The sequence below is a fragment of the Maylandia zebra genome, linkage group LG8 (assembly GCF_041146795.1).
Source record: "Maylandia zebra isolate NMK-2024a linkage group LG8, Mzebra_GT3a, whole genome shotgun sequence".
NCBI classification, from domain to species: Eukaryota; Metazoa; Chordata; class Actinopteri; order Cichliformes; family Cichlidae; genus Maylandia; species Maylandia zebra.
In genome coordinates, this window is record NC_135174.1 from 7,220,750 (window position 1) to 7,235,459 (window position 14,710).

The following is a 14,710-nucleotide window of genomic DNA, read 5'->3' on the forward strand; positions in this document are numbered from 1 at the left end:
ATCATTAAAAAATGACTTACATGCCTCCTTTAAACATCTTGCTAAACATCTTATCTGATACATTACATGAAATTGGGAATTGCTTAACTTTTGGTTCCCAACCCTAAACTGAAGAAAAAACAGTCTGCAAAGGTCTGTAAAAACACTGCCATGCGCTGGATCAGCTGTGCAGCAACACATGGAAGCAACATTTCCCACTTTTTTTTTAACCACTTATCTCTTTGTTCATCTCACCTGCTGATATACAATCATCGGCTCCACTGACCCATAAGGGATCTCGGTCTGTGTGTGTGCATAGTGGGTGGTTTTATGTGTGTGTGCCTGTGTGGGTATGTGTGTCTCTTCGTGCCTATCTTCGGCACAAAGCTCCTCATTGTTGCAGAGCGTGAACGGGTGACGACAGCGCAGCGGACAGTAGCATGTAAGATCTTTCTATAGCTCTCATCCATTCGTCCCCCGCCTCCAGCTCCCACCCTTTTTTCTTTTTCTCCCCATGTCTGTTGAAACACTCATACTGTTCCTTTATTGAAGGATTCTGTTATTAGACTGAGCGTCTTCCTCAAATAGAAACAACAATGTGCACCACACAAATAAGGTAACGGCACCTTGGCTGCCTGTGCCTTTCTCAAGTGACTTATCTCCAGATTATGTGATTACCTTTCTACATAAAGGCTTCTCTCTGACTGTGATACAAAAACAGACTTGGCAGTGTCTGAGGGGATCTGGTGTAACAAGTATCAGACAAGGCCCATTAACCTCCTAGGACCCTGTGTCCACATATGTGGACATCACATTTTGGGTTATTTAGACTAAAATACTCAATTTTGCTCTACATGGGCCTGATATCCACTTACGAGGACATTATACTGCTTCTGTTCTATCAAACTTTTAAACAAATATCCTCATATGTGGCTTATATTTTTCTTAAAAACAAAAATAAGTTTTAAAAAAAATCTGGTAATTCTTTGTTTTTTCATTCATCCGGCCCCAATATGCCCAAATATCAAAGAGAAATTAAAAATGCATGTCATGAAAGAGTTCAGGTCTTAGGAGGTTAACATGGTGATTTTTCTTTTTTTCATTTTTTGGTTGTAGAATGGGTTTTCTTGTCTTTTTCAACACCTGGGGGTTGTTTATTAGCTTGGTTGCCTTACCTTCTGGCTAGATAAATGTCTGCTTATCTAGATATTATCTCTCTAACAAAAACAGAATCAAAAAACAGAAAGCAAACAAATAGGCAAATAGGATACCTGTTTCCTGCCTTAGTAAAAAGCCTTACTGAATAAAAAATGAACTGTTTTATAAATCTAAGCTAAGAAGTTTTTTTTATACATGGTGAGCTCATTGGCTAATGAATTCTCAATTGCAAGTTGTTAGCCAATGAGCATCCAGTTTTGAAATCAGACCATTTCTTTTTAAAATAATTCCACAAAAAAAACAAATGCACTAATTATGCGTTAATTCATGAAAGCTATCTATGATCGTTACATGTGGCAAAACTATTCACAAACTTTGAATAATATTTAAACAACTAACAATTGCTCATTGCTAGCAACGGTTACAATTGAAAGCCATTAAACACCGAAAGCATTGGTCTTTGAAATAATTAAGTTGACATCAAGCGAAGGCAGCAGCAGGCAGATCCAGGAGTTAAAGCTGTATCATGACTTTATTATCATTTTACTATTTTCATTGCATTATATAATCAGGTGATGTACATGTTTGAAGCTGCAAGTGCACTTGTTGCCAAGCGCAGTGGTCTGATTGGCCAGATCTATTTATTTGCTTACTATTTATTAACTTAGTGCTAAGAGCTGCATGGACACAAAGCAACATATCATAGCAAAGAACACACAGGAGCCAATAATCATTCATTAATAATGACTTGTGTTTTGTCATGCTACTTTCAGAGTCTTCTTGCTGGTGTGCAAGAAGATAAAGAAGATAAAACACCCTTTGATAGAAACTTAGCCACCATTAATGCTATTCACCTCAACGGTTGTTCCTGCAACTAAAAATGTTTGGATGTGAAGGTGAAAAGGCCTCCTTCTTATTAAACACAAGGATCTTCAGGCTTTTTTGTCGCAAACGGCACACAAGGAGCACATGCTCTCAAGGCCAGATTTTTAAACATACACACACATCTTTGCCTGTTTTGTGAATGAAAGTGTGGGATTTCATCCATTTGCTGTTCTCATTTTTGTTATTTTAGTGTCATTTCAGGGTGAGTGATGGTGAAAAAACAGCTATGGCCTGCAGCCCGCGGTGCAGCTCTATGCTTTTGACGTCACTCCTATTAATGAGTTAGTGAGGGAGCACGGATTCAGTATTCAGCCAGCCAGTTTCAGTTTGAATATTAAATGCTGTGACTCTACTATTTTTATAGGCCCTTATTAATAGAAATTTGCAGTTAAATTCACCCAATGAGAGTTAATCTGCCTCCAAAGGAACTGTGCCCATGAGATACCGACCAAAATTGGGCTAGGGCTAATTACAGCAGATTGGAACATTTCAGCGCCTTGAGAAAGCAGATAACTATGGAATATACAAATCAGTGCACACACACACACACGGACATTGATAAAGTAGCAATCTATTATGTAACAAAGGCTATTCGTAGGGAAACTTGCTAACAATTGGCTCCTGTGCAATGTTCCCTCTAAGCTGCGCGCGTGCGCAATTGTGCACTGCTGGCACGGTAATAATTCTGTTTTGCAGTGTTAGTCAGTAAGTGACTGGCTGCTCCGTATGGGATTACAACGATGCCACCTTATCCCATAGTCCAGCCAATGATGCGATCCACATTCGTATATACACAGCTAGTCAGTGTCGTTGACAGGCTATGACAGCATCCTTATGTGCGGACACCGGTGTTTTAGCTAGCTAGTTTAGCTAGGTGTTTTAGTTAGCTAGCGTGGCTGATGTGGAGTGAAGCCACGTTAATGACAACATGTACAACCATTGGAGATGTGAGCAGGACAGACGAAACAATTGACGGAAAACGTGTGGACTTTATACCAGTTTTTAAATTGTGTTGATGGGCCACGTAAAACCAGAGTTATGATAAAAATATATGCAATGTTTGGGTTTTTTCCTGAATACTATCGTTACTGTGGGAAGAAATGGTAAAAACGCCATTTTATAAGGAAAGTGCTCAAAAGCACTCTCCACCTGTGAGCAAAAACAAAACCAAAAACCCCCACCCTTTCCTATTGGTCAAAAAATGTACCATGTCGACCAATCAAAAAATGATATGCAACGTGGCATTTAGTTGTTTAGGAATGGGGAAGTTTTAGGAGTGACGGCGGTGTTTTGAGATGTGAGAGATTTTCAACGTTTAGCGCAAATCTTGTGTAGTCAGTGTGTAGTGTAGTCAATAGTTTTGTTGTGTGTGTCAGAACAATGAGGCGACTACTGAGTGCTACAGACAGGGCTGGACTGGGACAAAAAATCTGCCCGGGCATTTTGACTAGTGACCGGCCCACCATGGTATTATAGGAAAAGCCATAAGGTCTTTATAATAAACTTAAACCTACACCATCCTCCCTATTCTGGTATTCTAAACAGAACTTAGTAAAAATATAAAACAACCTAATTTATAATTACATATACCTAACAAATAGGGTTGCCAACTCCCAGCAAAAAAGAAAAGAAAAAAAAATAGGGAACCATTCCCGTACCCTCTGCCTCAAGATGCTTAATTGACAAAACCGATTTTAATTTAATACACGTATAAAACAAATGCACGGAAATTATTTTTCTCCAGTAATTAAATAGATTCAACATCTTTCTTCTACAGAATTGCAGACTGCACAGATGGTACCTTCCCAAAGGAAAGAATACTATAACTTACTAGGGTATATACTAACTAGACTTAATATTTACTGAATACAGTAATGGATTTCTATACATTTTACAACAGATGAAAACTTTCGTTGTAAGATTCAGATAATTATGTATTAAAAGCTAGACATTTTAAATGAGAATAAGAAAGAAGAGTATTTCTTTGTGCCCCCCTCTCCCTGTTAATGCCCTACCTGGCCCCCTGGCAACACTTTGCTAGACCCGCCCCTGCACAGTTAGCAGCTGTCAGCTACTTAGAAAAGGATCCTGGTGTTATTTGTCTCTCAGAAACAGTTCATAACTTCCCTTCAACTCATTCATGTCACCTAAAATGTAAACCTGTTTCTCCATCACCTGTTCAGCTCTGATGATTCAGTAAGGACGTCTCCTGGTTTCATCTTCATGTTTCCCTCTCATCAGATATACAAACCAATATCATGACCTGGAGCTGTGGCTCCAGCAAACATTAGCTGATACTAGAAAGTAATATTAAATAAAGTCAATCAAGCTTAAACGTGCTTAAGTGTTGTTTAGCGCAACCTCCGCTGCACAGCAAATTCAAAAGTGTTAAATGTTTTGGTGTTAATAGTCTTCTTGCAAAAGTAGAGTTAATTTTATTCTAAGCAGAGTCACATTCTTTTAATGTAACTCTGAGGTGTAAAATGATAGTAGTTAAAATCGAGTGTTAAAAATGAGTGTTTCTCTGTCAAATCTGGAGGTGTTACAATGGAAACATTAACTCTTGACCTCTTAACTCTGAACTCCTAGACGGGCTATGACACCAATAGAGTAAATTCACAGACTCCGCCCCCAGCACGGCTCCAATCGAAGCTGAAGTGAAGCCGTTTCAGAACATTTTGCTCTACATATTTGAGTTGTTTGCCATGCTTGGTAAGTCATTTTTTCAAAGATTGTTTCAATTATTATTATGAGCTTTTACTTCTGTGGCTCTTTGGAGTTGAGACAAAGCTGTGTGAAAGGCATTAGCCATGTTGCTCGGTGATAGCATAATATTCTGTTTTAGCTAGCTGAAAGGTATTGTTTGCGGGCAAATACCACAGCCTTGAAAAAAAGCTTGCATGTGAATTTTCAGTCAAACCTTTGGTCAAATACACCTAAAACAATGTCTAGAATGTGAAATGTTGGTATAATGGTGCTACTTGAAGCCTGAAAACGATCGCCCATAAAAAAAGCGAGCAAACAGCAGTAGCAGGCGTCCTGACTGGGTTCTACGTTAGCATAGATCCCTCCAGAGTTTTGTGCACACGGTTTAGGTAAAAATGAAAAAGGTTGAGGTTTTACATTTAGTTCAGTATTACCTGTTGCCTGTGTCTTTGTCTTTTGGGAAAATACTTTACACAAGTAATGGCTCAAAGAGGATTCCTTTTTTTTTTTTTTACTGTGCTGCAATTGTTTACTGGATTATTTGTGCCATTACTTAGTATCAACTAATTTTTATTCGATCTCCGCACAGGATATGCTTGTGAAGATGGAATATGGGGGAGAGCAGAAGTGCGTTGACGTTCCACAAAGGGATGAATGAAGGACATGCATATTGTATTGAAGAAATAAGTGATGAGAATGCTGTTATTTGCATTTACCATGTCAGACCTTTTGATAAACAAAATTCTAATGAAAGTGAGAACATGTATACTGTTACATCTTTAAGAAAATGTTTTGAAATTGTGGTGCGCAGTTCAGAATAAATGTTTTTCAAAAACCATTGCATCTTTTTAGTAAATGTTTATTTCCAAAAGAAATTTATAGAAGTTCAGAACAGTAAAATTCCCACTTTTTAGAATGAATTAGAAGATAACTCTTACGTAGTTAAACTAAAATACTCTTTGAGAGTTAATATATAAACTCTTAACACCAAGTGTTAAATTATCAACTCCAGACAGATTTGGTGTTTAACACTAAATCAGAGTTAACGTACCAACTCTCCAAAAAGAGTTAAATTAACACTCTCTGGTGTGGACCCATATAGACACTTTAACAGTGTTGAAATCAAATCCGACAGTGTTAATTTGGACATGCTGGATTTGCTGTGTGGTTTCTTCTTTCTGGCGCAGAGAGAAAAGCCGATCAGCTGATCATTGATCAGTTTCGTGATTGAATTAGCAACTTTCTAGCTGAAGAGGAATGGGACAAATCGTGTTCCTTTTCACCTCAACTTTAAAGTTCGACCTCCTCGGCTGTAATTGGTCCAGCCCAGAGTCGATCATGACCAACTGGCCAAGCCACCACCATTCATTTGTACCGTTAAAAAAAGAAAAGAAATAAAACCCCATCGGCCCTTAAAAATGAAAAATCACGAGCGGCCCAGCAGGCAAATGCCGGGTATGCCCAATGGCCAATCCAGCCCTGGCTACAGGTGTTACAGGAGTGATACATCTCCTGCTGTCAGGCCTGCAGGTATCAGGCTGTTGTTCTCCTTTATCTCATAGTGGACAGAAATTATTTTTTGGAGTCGCACAAATAATTTGTGTGGCATCAAATTTGATGCAGAACAGCTGATTCTGTAAATAGTTTTAAATTTTTATTTAAAAAAACGCCTTGGCTGCATTTTTAGGTAAACAGCAGCAAAAAACTTTGTTGTTTGCATAACTCAGTTACTTTTTTGAAGAAGTAACTATATAATTAATTGCCCAAAATTGGTCATTATATACTGTATTTTGCGGACAGAGAGTTACAGGACTCGCTCCCAGACCACAGACTCATACTCATAATACAAGTCAGAGCTTTATTAAAAAAGAAATTTAAAAAAAAGAAAGAAAGTCGTGTTTTCAAAATTGGAGTTCAAGTTATGAACAAGATTTTTAAAATTTTTCATTGTAAGTGGGCTAAAGCACTTAATTAAAAGTAGTCTAACATAAATGTAAATGCTGTAATTTGATTATTTTAATAAACCATGTAACTTGGATGGATTTGATGCTGGCGTGACGACAGTGCACACGTCTGCTGTTGCTCACAGTGGTCCAAGGAATCGCTCAGTGAGTTTGTGCGTTCGCTCAGACACATGAAAAATTAGAGGGAACATTGCTCCTGTGTCCTACTGTCATTTTCTGAACAGCATAAGAGATACATGCTGGAGAAATGTGACACAAACATGACCATAACCATCATGCTTTTGTGCAAAAAATGTCTTCACTTCAATTCTGAATTATGATTAGCTGTTTAAAAAAAAATACAAATTTGGGTGCTGTTCAATCTTTACTAATTACATGTCTTGCTTCTCTGTGACCTTCATGGGTTTGATTAAAACTATTAAAAACTGAATTATCTCAGTTTTAGCAGTCCCGCTTTTCTTGCTGAAAAGATGACATTTTGCAGATACAAGGTTTCTATCTCACTGTAATTATATTCCACTGTCACCCTTGGGGTGGGGATCTTGCACTGTCTTGTAACACAACTGGAGACACTGGAGATTTTCACATGACCCTGATAACATGTGTGACAGCAGCAGTGAAAATGAAGTCAGGGACAGAGCTGCGGGATGTGGTGTCATAGTATTCATGCCGATTACATTTGTTGGTCCGATTTCATTGTCAAGAAGCATCTTTTTCTCATTTCGGTATCAGTGTCATTTATATTCTGCCCATAATGAAAAAATGCAGTGCCTTTAAGGGGTATCTCAAATTCCATGTCACACTAAATAATGAATTAAGATCAGTGAATGAGACCGCTGAACGGTTAACCTCATCTCAGCCCCTCCTCCCTGAATCACTCTGCGAGTGGAGCCAATCAGATGCTTGCATCCCATTGACCGCGTCCCACAGGCTCCACCTCCTCTCCTCTGTCATTATATAATCCTATGAACATCGGCATCACAACACTGTGGTGCTGCTGCTGCTGCGAGCCGCTCAGGAGACAAGGCTGCACTGAAAACATTCACTCATTGATGGATACTGAAAATACCGGGTAAGTGCCTCCTCTCTGTGGCAGATCTGTCTCATCTGTTGGCTTTATTTTTCCCTTCTTCCATCCTTTTCCTGTGAATGTCTCCAGCCCTCTTGGAATGTTTGCTCAGTAGTTGTGTTTTCTTCTCTGTCTTGCCCTATTTTTTCTTCTTTCCCCCCATCTCCTGCTTTCTATTTTCAGGTCTTCTCTCTGTGTCTCCAGTTGCAGGCACATGCTGGCATTAAGTACTGAGAGCAACAACAACAAGACCAGTAGCAGCAACCTCTCTGTCATTGACAGCACTCGAAGCAGCTTCAGAGAAACCCCCTGTAGCATCATAAACGGCAGCAATCATCAAACGTACTCAAAGAGGACCCCCGCTGCCGACGGGCAGCTTTTCGCGCTTCGTCACTCAAGGACGGCAGCTCTGAGATGGGCTGCTCCTCAGGGCGCCAGCCCCCAGCCTCGGTCCTTCATCCGGACCTGGACTGCGGCAACAGCAGCGAGGCCAACAACTTGCCCCAGGACTCTGAGAACCAGGGTTTGAACGGCTGTGGCGAAGGAGGGGAGATGGAGGGAAGTGTCGGAAGGTGTTCGGCCAAACCTCCAGAGTCTCTCCCAACGCTGGAAAGGCTCGCCCAAGCTACAGGCGGGACAGAGAAGTCCTGGTACCGCTGCGTGTTCCCGTTCGGCGTGATATCTCTGGTGATCGGCATGGCAGGAACTGGGGTGACGTTTACCTTTAACACGTTGCTCCAGACCAAAGTAGTGTCCGTGGCGCTGCTGTGTGTCGGCGTCGTGATGTTGCTTGTGGCAGCAGTCTGCTGGAGGGCCCACAGACTGAGGAGGAGGAAAAAGAAAGAAGGTGGATTCTTCATTGCTGATCAGGGTACTTTGTGATGGAGGGCGTTGTTCAGGCTGATGTATTCCAGAGGGGACAGAGCAGTCGGAGTTGGACTTTTTGAATGAGAAGGGCAACTAAAAAAGAAAAAGACAAGAAGTTGTAGGGCCTGAACTTGAAAAGACTGAAAAAAGTTGGATGTCATTGTTAGTATTTCTGCCAGGTAAACTTTGTAACACCTTAAACTTTAGAAAACCTTCTAGCAAAGGAACCATCATCATGACCAGATACACAGGGTAGAATACACATTGCACACTCCATACAAGCCCTCCCTCTCCACTCTTCTGTTCAGTCCAGTAATGGATCCACCTGGATGAAAGCGGAGCCTAAAGCACATCACAGATCATTGCTCCAAGGCTGGCCTCGCTGTGCTGTGGAAATGCATGAGAGATAGGCACCTCAGGGATAGCTACAGTACTTAATACCTCTGAATCCCTCTGCTGCAGGTTACTGGATAAAAAGAGGTGTGATTGTGTGGGACAGGGGAGTTAACAGTGACCAGACAAGCCTTTCTGGATACGGTAGAGCAAGAGTATCAAACAAGCGATCTGATCTGACATATGTGGCCATGCGCATCAGTTCAACCCCCACCCATTCAATTAGTTTACAAAGAGACAACAATTTTTATTATTGGATTACTGAACGAGAACTGCACTTGTAAATGAAGCATGATTTCCCCTTGCCACAACAGAGTTGCCCTTTTGGCACGTACGCTCTGTCTCCAGCGGCTCCGGTTCGGCGACTCATTAGGTGAAAGGGCCAGGGAGTCAGTGAGGGGTCGCATCTGAGGAAGAGGCGAGAATTCATCCCAAAGCACGCTCATTATATGAAATTAAACAAGCAAAATAGCATAGTCAGCGTGTTCCTCATATCTCTCTCTCTGCATTCCATTCTGCTGTCACCAGTCCTAAATGCTTACTGCAATAAAGATTTGTTTCGGAGGGGCAAAAATTCCAGTTATGTCAGATCAATAGAAATCACTACGCCATAAAGTGCTAATCTTTTTGGAGGTGATCGTGTGGTCAAACCTGCATTCCGTCAGCACTTTCGGACTTATCATAGATCATAAGAAAGAAGGACGTAGCCAACCTGTGAACTTACATTTTTTTATCATGACCAGCAGGGGGTACCTGATCCTGTGACATAAAGAAGCCCAACTGTAGGGATAACTTCAAAGTTTAGTGTAAAACGCATGGACAACCGTGTGATTGATCCATGCAGAGGCCTTTGTTTTTCAGTCACATGTACACCTTGCTTGTGACGTGAGACTACGCCCACTGCTTATATATAGTCCATATTTTTACACTATGTCAAGGAATCGCATTACATGCATATCATACAAACTGGTGTATAACAGCTTCAGGCTCGCTGGCCCGATTCCTCTATTCCACGACTCCCGCTGAACCGAGCAAATTCGGCGCTGCTGGGCATTTAGGTGGTTGCGGTGAGGGGCAAATCAATTCTTTCCTTTATATACCTTCCATTCTTACACTCTCAAAGAAAGGGGGTTATACTGCTCTTCATATTAGCTACTAGATCCCCGAGGACAGGCTTAAACAAATTTACCTTGTTCCTCAGTGATAAGACGAGCCGCGCGGTGGTGTATGTCGCAAAGAACCTGTCCTGAACATTGTTCTTTTTTGGGGGGGGAAACATTTTCTGCTTTGACTAGATCACTCATTTCGCCAAAACAATAGCAAAAATCCTTCTCCGTCTTAGGGCCAAGCTGTAGCAGTAAGCTGAACACAATAGGTGTAGTAGTTCATGGTTCTGAGCAGCAGGAAGTGTGCAGAAAACCCAGCAGCTCTGTGTCGGCTGTAGCTGTTAATGTACTTAACTGAAAATTATCATCTCCAACTTTTGCATGGAGTTACTCGGAGCAGTACAAGTGTACAAGTGCATATGTGTACCATGTTGGTTGTGTGCACACTAAAGCTACAACTAATGATTTGTTGCCCCGCCCCCCCTCCCTCGTCTGCCTCCATCCCGCTCCGTGTCAACTGTCCAGTTTCGTGAGCTTATTTCACACCTGGCTTATAGAAGCGAAGATAATCCTGTAGAAGCATTCAGCTGTGTGCACGCATATCTGTTCCTATATCGAGTATTCTTCTGAGTTACATATCATAAATGCTGGTACTAACTGAGAGTGTAGCCTCATTTCTGAATGTACCTCCAACAGTGAGTGTCTTACGAACATCCTTGTACAGAGTGTAAAGATTATTTATATTGTTTATGTACACTCTATTTTGAGTAAGACAGATTTAGAGACACAGTACAGTGCACATCTATTTGAGGCACTAGCCAACAGTTGGGTTTTTTTTTGGTTTCAGCTGGCGGTGTGGTTGTAGTGTTTTCAGCTATGTTGCAGTGATTGCAAACTGTGATTGTTTCATCCCAAGTAACCAACCCAGACAAGGATACATTTGTAATTAAAATCAAGCACATAATCAGTTACAACTTTTAAGATGGAGGGTTTTTTACGTTATGTAAAAAGATCTGATTTTAAATAAAAACGTTGTGTTTTTGGAATGAAACTATCCAGTTGCTTTACGTGGTTGTGGTCAATTTGCTTTGAGTTTACTGGCATGTCCAAGCTTTTCTCTGAGTGCCTTTTACTTGCTACATTAATATTTCTATGTATGGTACATTTAATGTAAGCTGTGCAGGCCTACCGGCACCAGTAATATAGTAGCCTAAAACAGACACGGAAATACGTGAAGTTTTTTTTATCAGTCGAGTTCAGTGTGTGTGAGTGCCGTGGTGTGCATGAAGTCAGACTTTGATATGGTTCCTTTATTTAAAGCAACAGAAATACCAAATATATTTATCAAGAATTCATATTTTTTGTCCTTCTGAAATATGTGTACCAGTGTACATTTTTCTTGTTTACTGTTAAGCTTCTAAAGCGCTGAATTAAATGCAAAGATTGATTTTGGAAACAAGCTCTGTGGCTGTTGTTTGTTTTTCACCAGATTGGGGAAATTGCTGCTGAATTGCTATTTGGTGTCATTAGTGGAGTCATTCACACAGCATTATGAGGGCGGCTGCAGCAGCTCGGGTTTTCCTCCTTACTGACCTTTGTACTCATTCTGGGGGACATACTATAAACCACAGATGCTACTATGTTCAATGTCCAACTAAGTCTGCATTTTGTGTAAATTGACACTGACAAAAAGAACAAAAAAAACAAGCCTTACAATGCACAGTCCAAAGACGGTTTGGGGTTTTCTTTTGCAATTCAGTTTTATTCATAAAGCACCAAATCACAACAACAATCGCCTCAAAACAATTTATACTGTGGGGTAAAAAAACTCTAAGGTAATAAGAGAAAACCCCAACAATCAGAACACTGAACACAGAGCCCTGTAAACAAGCACTTGGTGACAGTGGGAAGGAAAAACTCCTTTTTAATAGGAAGAAACCTTCATCAGAACCAGGCTCAGAGAGGAACAGCCATTATTGCGACTGATTGGAGGTGAGTGGAGGGAGACTGGACAAACGACGCATTGTGAAAGTAAACCAAAGATCAATAACAACTAATGGTTAATTACAGAGTCGTAGAAAGACAGTGGGAAAGGGTGTGTAATGTAAAAACACACAATAAATGCTGTTCAATACTAAAAATGTCGGTATCAATCTGATACCAAGTAAATACTAGGCAATACAGACACTGATACATCAAATCTATAAAGGCAGCTTATATAGGGGAGAGTAGTGTGTCGTGACTTATGGGATGAATCACAATCAGTTTGCAAATTCTGAACATATTTTAATGACCACTAAATCAGTGATTTGTGCCTGCCTCTAAAGGACTTTGGGTCGACTTTGTCTTCAGTCTAAACGACCCAGCGAAAGAGAGTATATTTATCCCACACTGGCTTCTCTTCATTGGCCCCGTTTAAAATCCTCCTCCTTACAGACAAGGCCTTGAATAATCAGGCTCCATCTTATCTTTAAGACCTCATAGTACTGTGCCACCTCAATAGAGCACTTCGCTGTCAGACCGCGGGCTTACTTGTGATTCTCAATTTCCAATATTTAAAAGTAGAATCGGAGGCTTCCAGGTCCCTCTTATGTGGAACCAGCTGCCAGCTTGGATTCAGGGCTTAAGAATGAATTGTGTCTTCTGTGCCATAAGCTATAAATACAATATATGTCACAGTCAACACAAAAAGGTTCAGACATTTTTAATGTTTAAAGTTTTTCTGGGTTTTTTTTTTTTTTTTGGTTTGTTTTTTTGGTCAGAGGGCCCGGTGGCGCCAGTGTCCGGCAGCCTCGCCTCTGTCAGTGCGCCCCAGGGTGGCTGTGGCTACAATGTAGCTTGCCATCACCAGTGTGTGAATGTGTGTGTGAATGGGTGGATGACTGGATATGTAAAGCGCTTTGGGGTCCTTAGGGACTAGTAAAGCGCTATATAAAATACAGGCCATTTACCATTTACCATTTTTCATTTTCCTAAAATGGACTACATACCGAGCTTAGAGGATTGAAGCACATCTATTAATATCAGCAGTGGGATCATTACTATCAATATTTGGATTGATTCACCCACCTCCAACACTGTGCATTATGGAACATTGGCAGGCCTACTGGAGTGTAACTAAGGGAGGATTTCAGGGTCACCTCATCCAACCCATATGCTTTTTCAAAAACCAAAGTTTTAAGCTCAACATTAAAATTGTGTCTGTCTCCTGAATCCAAACTGAGAGCTGGTTCCACAGAAGAGGGGCCTGAAAGCTGAAGGCTGTGCCTCCCATTCTACTTTTAAGTATCCTAGAATAAGCCAGCAGTCTAACCCCATCAGTGCTCTGTTGGGGTGATGTGGTACTATGATGTCTTTCAGATATAATTGTGTTTGAATATTCAAGACCTTGTAGGTGAGGAAAATTCATTTTTGCTAGCTACTTTGAAGTTTCAGCTACAAGATTCAATTGAAGAAAACAATAATTAAAAATTTTCACCTGATGAAAACAAAGGGCATGACTGACGTGTCCCCAGAAGTAGGATACCAAAGGCTCCAGCTGATGTACCTTACAGATTGTTGAAACGTGGTGATTCCCTAAAACATAGAGAAACGCTACCAACTGGACTTAAACTCTCATTCGAAGTAAAACTCTAATTTTGCTGCAGTGTAATTAACCTGCCATTAATAATTAAAACTAGTTGACGTTTGTTCAGCTGCCATCAAGTCGTTTAGGGGTTAAGCATAACAGCTACCATGATTAAGTATGTATTTTGTTGCGCTAACTACCAATCAGTGCACATTTAGCTCTAAGCTGGCTATGTGCATGCTCATACAAAATGATCCCTATGAGCGCAACCTACTCTAGACGTTTCATCACAGGATGATGATAAAAGTCCAACATAAAAATGCAAGACTGTTGATGTCAAGACTGAAAATGAATGCTATAGGAAATCATTAATCTTGAGTTTTAGCACTTAGAGTGGTCAGATAACCAACAGATTATTATTTTAATTCCAAAAATAAATCCTGTTTATTTCTCTGCTGCACATTGGAGCTTTCAAACTTTAAACTGGATGCTTTAAAATAATAAAGGTTTCTGTCCCATAACCTGATAACAGAGACATGGAAATCCCTTTGCCAACAAATCAAAGTAAAATTAATTTCTTTGACTGAACAGTTACAGATGTAGCACCAGATTAGGACCAACTATGAAAACATTTCTATATTTTCTGCATCATCAACTGAATACATGCAAATTCCAGTGAAAATGTAATGCATAATTTGCACTGCTTGCATGATGTTATTAAGGTACAGATTAATAAAAGTTGCACATATAAAGTGTATCCTAACAGCAGAGAATCTATATTTAAATAATTTATTTAATATTTAAAACATGGAATCAGTAAAAAACTGGGACTTTTAGAATACTTCACCAGGTTACTGTTCAGCATAAGTTACCATGGTGACTTACCAGGTAAAAAAAGAACTACATAGCATGAGAAAAGCTGAATTTGAGCTCAAAATAGCTCACAAATCCATTATTCCCATTTCTTAGTACCCCTCCTTAGGTTTATCTTTTAGCTAAACTGAGCACTATCAAA

At 40.2% G+C, this 14,710-nt stretch overlaps 1 long non-coding RNA gene across 1 annotated transcript; it reads left to right on the plus strand.

Annotated features, from left to right (window-relative positions):
* The first annotated feature begins 7,681 nt into the window (after positions 1-7,681).
* LOC105941047 (uncharacterized) lies at positions 7,682-11,586 on the plus strand. The gene is made up of 2 exons (XR_001167684.3): positions 7,682-7,764; positions 7,945-11,586. It is a non-coding gene; the product is annotated as an uncharacterized LOC105941047 (long non-coding RNA).
* Positions 11,587-14,710: the final 3,124 nt, after the last annotated feature.